We start from the raw sequence: 9,805 nt of genomic DNA, 5'->3' as shown, positions 1-9,805 counted from the left end.
TAAAGTGCAGATTATTGCTGCATCTGTATGTTGTTGTTTTTTGGTTTTGTTTTTTGTTTTTGTTTTGCCAGTGAACCAGTCTGTGTGAAGCTAGCACTTCAAGAAACATGAGCCCATGGGCGCCTGGGTGGCTCAGGGGCTTAAGCCGCTGCCTTCGGCTCAGGTCATGATCTCAGGGTCCTGGGATTGAGTCCCCCATCGGGCTCTCTGCTCAGCAGGGAGCCTGCTTCCTCCTCTCTCTCTCTCTGCCTGCCTCTCTGCCTACTTGTGATCTCTGCCAAATAAATAAATAAAATATTAAAAAAAAAAAGAAACATGAGCCCATTCATAAATCTCCATCCAATAACAAACTCCACTGCTGAAATACAACTATCTACAAAATCATTGACCAAGAACTCTAGTTTCTGAGATCTTAGGTCAGAAATGGTAACCTATTTCAGATTCTTTCAGAAAGAAAAGTGAAAAATAAATCATGCGTGGGGCAAAGCATAATATGTGAGGGTCCTCGCCAATCAACAGATGACTCTTTTGCAAATTTTTTAACTGGGAAAGGAAATAACCAGGCCTAGTTGAAAATTGAATAATACCCCCCCCAAGTTCAAAGAGAAAAGGAACCCAGCCATTTCATTGAAAATAGTATTTCAAGGAGATTCACTTATAAAATTTTAGTAACTGTCTCTCTCTCTCTCTCTCTCTCTCTCTCACACACACACACACACTTTTTTAATGCCTTTTCTTTCATTTTTTTAAAAGATTTTATTTATTTATTTGACAGACAGAGATCACAAGTAGGCAGAGAGGCAGGCAGAGAGAGAGGAAGGGAAGCAGGCTCCCCACTGAGCAGAGTCCAGTGTGGGACTTGATTCCAGGACCCTGGGATCATGACCTGAGTCAAAGGCAGAGGCTTAACCCACTGAGCCACCCAGGTGCCCCTTAATGCCTTTTTCTTATCAGGCATCTTTATCACAGGATTCTTTGCAGCCACTCTCTGGACATGGTGAGCAGAGAAATCACACCTCCTATATATTGTATGCCGTAGAAAATAGGAAGCTGGGTTGGTTCTTTTTGTTCTTCAATCCTTTCTTTCGCCCTTGAGATCTCAGAGTAATTAAGCTATATGAATAACTAAACACAGACAGTAGACTGGACAAAGAGAAAAAAAAAAAACAAAAACTTGTGCTGGTTTGAAATGACCTCAGGTCTAAAGTGGCCACAAGTCATTAGTTTGACAGGCCCCAGAGAGGAGGCCATTGATCTTCCTCAGATTCTACAGTGGCTAGTGACCCTCACTGAAAACCCGTTCTATTTAGCACTTTTTAGCAGAACTCCATTTGTTGAATGTTTAAACTCTGGCAATTCTACTAGTATTTTAAGAATAAAATAGTTCGGGGCGCCTGGGTGGCTCAGTGGTTGGGCCGCTGCCTTCGGCTCAGGTCATGATCTCGGGGTCCTGGGATTGAGTCCCGCATCGGGCTCTCTGCTCAGCAGGGAGCCTGCTTCCTCCTCTCTCTCTCTCTCTGCCTGCCTCTCTGCCTACTTGTGATTTCTCTGTCAAATAAATAAATAAAATCTTTAAAAAAAAAAAAAAAGAATAAAATAGTTCTGGGGATCTAATGTACTGTATGGTGACTATAGTTAATGATACTGTATTCTATACTTGAAATTTGCTGAGAGTAAGTGTTCTTACTATACACATACAAATGGTAACTGTGCGAGGTAGCAGACGTGTTAAATAGCTTGATGGTGCAAATTATTTCACAATGTATGTATAGGTATATCAAATTATCACATTGTACATCTTAAATATACACAATTTTTATTTGTCAATTATACCTCAGTAAAGCTGGGGGGAAAATTATACCAAAAAGACCCACATTGTACATTTGCCCTCAAAAGGACTTATATTTCAGAAGATGAAAGGTGCATAGAAACAGAAACACACACAATGTGATACCTTAAAAAAAAAAAAAAAAAAACCTGGACACATGCATTTTTTTCATATTTTTTTAAAATAGAATTTTCATTTTGGAATAATTTTAGATTTACAGAAAAGTAGCAAAGTTCATACACAGTTCCCACACACTCATCACCCAGCCTCCCCTAATGTTCACATCTAACATAATCATAGTATTTGTCAAAACTAAAAAGTTAATGCCAGATTTCATAACTTTTAAGATATTGTGTCTTTTTGTGGCCTTTCAAAACAGTGATAAAACACATAACAAAATTTACCATTAGTGACAGTACATTCATAGTGTTTGTCCAACCTTCACCACTATCTGGTTCCAGAACATTTTAATCACCCCAAAGGAAAATTCCATACCCAAATCACTCTCCATTACCCCCTCCAAGGACCTAGCAAGCCTAATTGGATCACACAGTTGGCTACTCATAATCTTTCTGTGTTTCCCAGTCCAACTCAGGATATCATGCTGCATTTAGTTACATTGACCTTTTTTTTTTTTTTGCAATAATCTTGAACTCATGATCCTGAGATCAAGAGTCCCATGTTCTTCTAACTGAGCCAGCCAGGTACCCCCGGTGTCCCAGTAACACTGTTTTACTCTTTAGGTTTCATAAACTGTTTCTAAATAGTTCATTCTGTAGAGAAGCATGAGTTAATTTGCTTAATTGGTTTTCAGGGAAATTGTCCAGTGTGATCCCTCACCACCTCCCCTCTGCACTGCTCTCATAGCTTCTGATGGGACTTTCTTGCCTCCGCTTGCTCCCTACCAACACCCCAACTAGGTTGGGCTGGCTAAATGTCTTCTCCTCGTGGCCCGTTTCTTGCTGCTTTCATCATCCATTTGTTTTTTTCTTTTTTTTAAGTAGGCTCCAGGTCCAGCAATGGCCCAACATGGGACTTGAACTCATGACCTTGAGATCAAAACCTGAGCTGAACTGTTGGAGACTTAATCGACTGAGCCACCCAGGTGCCCTTATTGTCCATTTGTTTTTAACTGCCTTGTTGTCTACTGACAGTATCTCACTTTTCTCCATCAGAGCGAAAGCTCCAAAGGGAGGGACCCTGCTGCCTTCCATAGCAAGTAACACTGCTATGCATAAGGAAGTCAATGGTGTTTATTAAATAATGAATAAGTTATCTGACATATAGCCAGATGTCTCAATTTCCCCATTTTAATCAAACAAATTAAGTAATTTAATGCTTGTAGTGGGTAGTACTGTATCCTCCCAAAAAGATATGTTCAAGTCCTAACCCCCAGAATTTACAAATGTGACCTTATTTGAAAAGAACATCTTTGCAGATGTAATCAAGCTGAGCTGAGGTCATGCTGGATTAGGTGGGCCCCAAGTCCCATGACTAGAGCTCATGTGAAAGAGAAGCCACACACACAGAGACACACACACCATATGATGATGGAGAGGCAGAGTTGGGAGTAGGGGGACCTGGCTGGCTCAGAGCGGAACATGCAGTTCTTGAGTCACGAGTTTGAGCCCCATATTGAGCAGAGCTTACTTTAAAAAAAAAAAAAAAAAAAAAAGAGTTGGAGTGATGCAGCCGCAAGCCAAGAATGTCAAGGGTTGCCCACAACTACCAGGGGCCAGGAAGGGGCAGGGAAGGATTCTCTTCTAGAGCCTTCAGAGGGGAAAATGGCTCTGCCAACACCTTGATTTTGGACTCTGGCCAACTGGACTGTGAGAGAATAAATTTCTGTTGTTTTGAGCCACCGAGTTTGTGATTATTTGTTACACAGACCTCCATGGAACACCGGGGTGGGGGTTGGGATGTCTCCTCCCCTTTGCCTTTTCTTCTGGAATTCCTCTTGCCTAGAACGTATTTCTGGCCATCAAAAACTTAACTACCCTTGGGGCGCCTGGGTGGCTTAGAGGGTTAAGCCTCTGCCTTCACCCTGGGTCATGGTCTCAGGGTCCGGGGATCGAGCCCCCGCCTCAGGATCTCAGGATCTCTACTTAGCAGGGAGCCTGCTTCCCCCCCGCCCCCCGCCTGCCTCTCTGCCTAGTTGTGATCTCTCTTTGTGCCAAATAAATAAATAAATAAAATCTTAAAAAAAAAAAAAAAAACCCTTAACTACACTTCAGTGGCCAACTTAAGATACTGATGTAGATTCCAGATCTCCTGGACCATTTTTCAGTACTTTTCACCTTTGGAAGATTCCATGGTAACTGAAAAAGAGTAGGCAGAGAACAGTTAACCAGGGGAGTTTAGGAGACATTTTTCTGCTGGACACAAAGTATTTACCAAACCATGAGAATTAGTCAGTCCCCTAATCCAAACCAAAGTGAAGCTTTCATGCAGATTTAATTAATTTCAACATTATTCAGTATTTTCCCCCAGGGTTTTTCTAAATACTGTGTCATTTTCAACCATGGCAGCCCTCCTATCAAAAGGTGCAGAAGGACAAATGTTGTCTGGTCCAGGAGCTATGTCTCATCCTTTGTTTACACTTTACCTCTAGTTTCTGCTCTGTTCTTTGACGATTTCATTATGGCTAAGAAAGGAGGGTATGGACTTTGCAGCCACACAGTCTGGGCTTGAACACTTGGCAACTGGACAAGTCACCTCATGTTTAAAACAGGGAGTTAAGGGTCGCCTGGGTGGCTCAGTGGGTTAAGCGTCTGCCTTTGGCTCAGGTCATGATCCAGGGGTCCTAGGATCAAGCCCATGTGGGGCTCCCTGCTCAGCGGGGAGCCTGCTTCTCTCTCTTTCTCTCTCTCGTGTACACATGTACTCTCTCTCTCTCAAATAAAAATAAAAAAAATATAAAACAGGGAGTTAAGAGAACCAGCCTCATAGGGTTTAAATGAGAGGCCGGTGTTGTCTGGGAGGGATACAGGAAAATAACTGTAGCGTTCGGAAGCAATTTGTTGGGGTGGCAGCATGATCAAAGGAGAAACAAAAAAGCCGTACATTATGCAAATATTTGGTCTTTCAAAGCCATTTGGACAGAAGGATGATGACAATGACAGGTAGCCGCAATGAAGAGAATAAATTTACATTTTCTACTCCTCCCTGTCTTCTTCTAAATTTTAATAGTAAAGCTCTTGTGACTTAATCATCATTGTTCAACTGATTCCATGCTCTCTAAGAATCCCTGAGGCCAGGTCACCTGGGCCGTATGGACCCAAGCTCTTTGCTTCTGTTCCCAGTTGGGGGAAAGCTGTCCCTGTCCTTGTCTATACACCATTCAGAGCAAACGTGTTTAGTGGGCATGGGGACTGACTCCATTTAAGGAACCTTGGTTCATGAATCTGTTCCCAGAAACTAAAATAACTGGTTAACAGTCTTGAATGATTTGTTCTTTGCTTTTGGGAAAATTCCAGTTGATTCTTGCTTGAGGGTAAACAATACAATTCACAACACACTCCCACATTTTTTGACCTAGCCCAGCAATTTAATCTCCTCACCCACTTGCCAAAAGTCCTAAGAAGTAGCTGTGTGCCTGGCCTCCTGCCCCTCCCCTCCCCTTGGCTGGCCTGCTGGTAGAGAGTGACTAAGATAACCCAGACATCAGGCAGCAGGAGACTAAGAGGAAAGCAGCAAAGCTGGAGGTAAGTAGGTCCTGAAGGAGAAGTGTCAGGATCTTAGGAGAGGGCTTTTTACACCTTTAAAATAACTCAATAATTTTCCATAAACCAGGTCAGCTGAGGGGCAGAGGAGAGGAGCCCCATGCACAGTTGGTGCTCAATTAAAGTTTATTAAAGAGAGGAACAAATTTAGGCTCGGCGAGTTCTGATTAGGAATGATTCTGATTAGGAGTGAGTCTGTCCTTTTTATACAAAAGCAGATTTTTTTACCCAACATGTGGTTTAGGAGAAAGAGGTCACAGGGCTGGGGGTCTGTGCTGCTGACTCCTTGCTCTAAGGTGGTAACACTCCATGTGAATGGCGTCCTGAGTTGGGCAGTGCACAGTGCACACATCTGACCATGGCATCACTGCAGGGAGCCAAGAGGTCAGGGTCTGGGATCTTGATCAGCAAGCTACGCTTATAGAACCATTGTAGCATCTAGATAACAGAAAGGAGCACTCTTGTTTTCATGCCATTCAGATTGTCCATGAAAACCAGCAAGAACTGTTGGTCTAGTGGTGCCTCTCTCCAGTGTGGGAATTCCTTTTCTATTTTTGTTTTTAAGATTTTATTTTTATTTGAGACAGAGAGAGAGACAGAGCACAAGCAGAGGGAGAAGCAGGCTCCTGGGAGCGTGATGCGGGACTCAATCCCAGGACCCCAGGATCACAACCTGAGCCAAAGGCAGATGCTTAACCCACTGAGTCACCCAGGCGTCTCCAGTGTGGTAATTCCTTAATTCTGATCTACGTGGTCACTGCGCAGTCCTGTACTTTGCTTCTGAGGGACAGATCACACCAAAGAGCCAGAACATTAAGACCTGCAGGGGTGGGTAGGTGGGGGAACATTACCTTTTATTTATTGGCTTACTCAGAACAACGTAGACCAGATAAGTAAATTCATTCTACATTACAACACTAGCTTATTTCCAGCATCATGTATAGCCCTTAATACTTCATCAGTATGACAATTTAGTTATATATTGACTTATTTACAGTCTGCAGTATTCTAGAAATAATTTCAAAGCAGGTATCCATTAAAAATTCTAGGTAGATGGGTGGCTCAGTGGGTTAAGCCTCTGCCTTCAGCTCAGGTCATGATCTCAGAGTCCTGGGATCGAGCCCCACATCGGGCTCCCTGCTCGGCGGAGAGACTGCTTTCCCTTCTCTCTGCCTGCCTCTCTGCCTACTTGTGATCTCTCTCTCTTTTTCTCAAATAAATTTAAAAAAACTTAAAAAAAAATTCTAGGTAGGGGCGCCCGGGGCTCAGTGAGTTGAGTGTCTGACTCTGATTTTGGCTCAGGTCATGGTCTTGGGATCCAGCTCCGTGTCAGGCTCCATGCTCAGTGAGGAATCTGCTTCAGGATTCTCATTCTCCCTCTGCCCCTCCCACTGCTCTCTTTAAAATAAGTCTTGAAGAAAAAAAAAAAAAGATTCTGTCCTCTCTATTAAAAAAAAAAAATTCCAGGTAATGGGGCACCTGGCCACATGTTGGGAGTGGAGAGTACTTAAAAAACAAGCAAACAGAAAACTGAAAAAACAAACCTCCAGTTAATGACATGGATGTGATTTTTAAATATACAAGGGGCCATGGTTATCATCTAGTTCAGTGATGTTTTCAAGCCCCCCTCTTTTTTTTGGATTGTTGTTACTTTTAGCTATAGCACTCTCTCCCCAAAAGGAATCTTTTGCAGAAACAATACAAAACTCCATTTTATACAGACAAAAGCAGAGCCTTTGATCTGAAATACTCACAAAACATCTTCATAGAATCCCTAAGCCTTCCTGAAACTTCCAGAAAGAGGCTCCAGAAAGAGAAAATCTAGGGATTTTCTCAAAGTCCCCAGAAAGTTAATAGCAGGAATAATAGCTCAGGCCTCTGATCTCCAGTCTGGGGGCTCTGTCGTTTAAACACTGGTTAACTAGAGGATTCCTAAAATTGGGTCCCAGCTGAGATGAGTTAGGTTTTGATTGCCAACTGTAGGATGAGCGTGCAGTCCAACACTGGTAGTAACAGGGACATCCACACAGCACGGTATATGCAAAAAGAACATCTGGAAGGCCAATTATTCACCAGTTGTCACCTCTGATGCCTTAGTAACAGGGCAAAGTTAAGGGCTTTACGCAAAATTAAAATGAGTTTTGGGAGACGCAAGAGGGTACAATGTTCTCTTTATACAGTTAGGAGCTCTCAGCTCCTGGAGAGGCAGGGGGATATTTGCCCTTAAGATTCTTAAGAAGAGAAAGTTAGGGGCACCTGGGTGGCTCAGTGGGTTAAAGCCTCTGCCTTGGCTCAGGTCATGATCCCAGGGTCCTGGGATCGAGTCCCACAACAGGCTCTCTGGGAGCCTGCTTCCTCCTCTCTATCTCTGCCTCTCTGTCTACTTGTGATCTCTGTCTGTCAGATAAATAAATAAAACTTAAAAAAAGAAGAAGAAGAAGAAGAGAAAGTTAGGAAGGGCAACTAATTTGGGTTTGTAATCTCTCTTACTCTGGTTTAACCCCTAAAGAATTGAGGAGAAAATGATTAGTATTCCATTTCTACCTAAGAAGTAACATCTCCCCAGAATCATCAGGAACCTTCTTCACTTTGAATAACTTAGAGTGGGTTTTCTCTAGCTTTACTCCAACGAAACAAGGTTTTGAAGGACCAATGAGTTTGCGAGGTAGAAAGGGAAAGGAAGGACATTCTAGTAATAGGGAACAGTACTGATAAAGATCCACAGGCACAGGGCACATCTTGATGGGCCACAGTGAGGCACACAGTACAGCTCAAGATTTCTTGCCATATAAGCTGAACCTGAATTTAGTAAAATGGGAGACATTCTAAGGGAACCTACCCCTGCTTCTGCAGCAAACCTATGCTCCCTCCCAAAAAAAGAGGCGTGCTCTAGATTAAGAGAGGAGAACATTGCCAACAAACACAACCATGTGGCCCCTTTCTGCACCCAGATTCCAACAAACCACTAGAAACGTATTCTTCAGACAACTGGGGAAGCAGGACTATGAACTGACTGGACGATGCCAAAGCATGAATGTGATTTTGTTGGGTGTGAAAATGGCTGTTATTAACAGAAAACGCTCTATTTTTTAAGAGCTGCACACTGAATTATGTAGTAGTAAAAATACAGAATGTCTGTTATTTGCTTCAAAATACTTCAGCAAAGGATAATAAATTATTTAAAAATAGGGGTGCCTGGGTGGCTCAGTGGGTTAAAGCCTCTGCCTTTGGCTCAGGTCATGATCCCAGGGTCCTGGGATCGAGCCCCGCATCGGGCTCTCTGCTCAGCGGGGAGCCTGCTTCCCTTCCTCTCTCGCTGCCTGCCTCTCTGCCTACTTGGGATCTGTCTGTCAAATAAATAAATAAATAATCTTAGAAAAAAAAATAGAGAATTAAAGCAAAATGATATAGTGGCATGAAACACAGTACGTTATGGAGACATCTACCAGATTCCTGCTATTGCCTAAACCAGGTCCTTGTTGTTCTGTTTATCTGGGAAAACATCTGGCATGTCATAATCAAATATTGACTGCATGCAAGATACATAAATTACTGCATCTAATCCTCTAGTAATCCTTTGAAGCATTATCCCTATCTTACATATGAGGTAGTGACTCACCCAAGGTCGCAAGATTGAAATCCAGAGCCATTTGACTTCACCTTCATAACAAACACCTGAAGAATTTGGCATAAGTTCGAGACCTCTATTAGCAGGTGGTAAAACCTTCTAACCAGCATCCTATAATATGGAGATCAGCCTACTTTTGCACACTTCTGCAGGCTGCACTCATGTCCCATGCCCAAACTCAAGCCATTTCTGCTAGCACACTCCACACGTTCCATTTACGGAGATCTACTGAGCCACACTACGTGAGACATCGTTTTGGGTTTTTGGTGTCTGAGGTGTTCATGACACACATCCCCTCAGACCATACACTTGAGAAGTGAAGCCAGCCCTTTTAGATCATCAAATCCTATTGCCAAACACAGGACTGGAAACATACCAGGTGAGCAACGTCCTCCTTATTTCCTCTATCAGAAACTTAAGCAAAACTTGCAGAGCTCACTTCGGGATCTCTGTCCCCCTACAGGAAACACCTGTGGCCCAGCCTGATAGAGCTTTCTAATCCTTTTACTATAGCCCTGCACCTTAAAAAGCAAATGAAATATGTGAACACAACACTATATGCGTACATATTAGTTCTTCTTTTAGATCTTTTAAAAAGAGAAGCAGGAAGGATTGGTGAATACATAT

This window comes from Mustela erminea, chromosome 7, assembly GCF_009829155.1.
Source record: "Mustela erminea isolate mMusErm1 chromosome 7, mMusErm1.Pri, whole genome shotgun sequence".
NCBI classification, from domain to species: domain Eukaryota; kingdom Metazoa; phylum Chordata; class Mammalia; order Carnivora; family Mustelidae; genus Mustela; species Mustela erminea.
Note: the sequence above shows the minus strand (reverse complement) of the source record.